We start from the raw sequence: 220 nt of genomic DNA, 5'->3' as shown, positions 1-220 counted from the left end.
TTAAATGAACTCGCATTTGCTTTTCATACTTCGACCTCTTCGGTTCCACACTTTCTTGCAATGTAGTTTACGCAATTCATACACAATAACAGCAATGCTGATAATGACAAAAGCAAAATCAACTATTAATATCTACTTCACTATCATCCATGACGAGCCACGACCCCCGCCCGCCAACCTGAGACGCCTTCGCTCCTGAAACGAAATGATATGTTCCGCG

This window comes from Penaeus monodon, chromosome 28 (genome assembly GCF_015228065.2).
Source record: "Penaeus monodon isolate SGIC_2016 chromosome 28, NSTDA_Pmon_1, whole genome shotgun sequence".
Taxonomy (NCBI): domain Eukaryota; kingdom Metazoa; phylum Arthropoda; class Malacostraca; order Decapoda; family Penaeidae; genus Penaeus; species Penaeus monodon.
The sequence above is the reverse complement of the archived record's forward strand: the minus strand, read 5'-3'. Positions refer to the sequence as shown.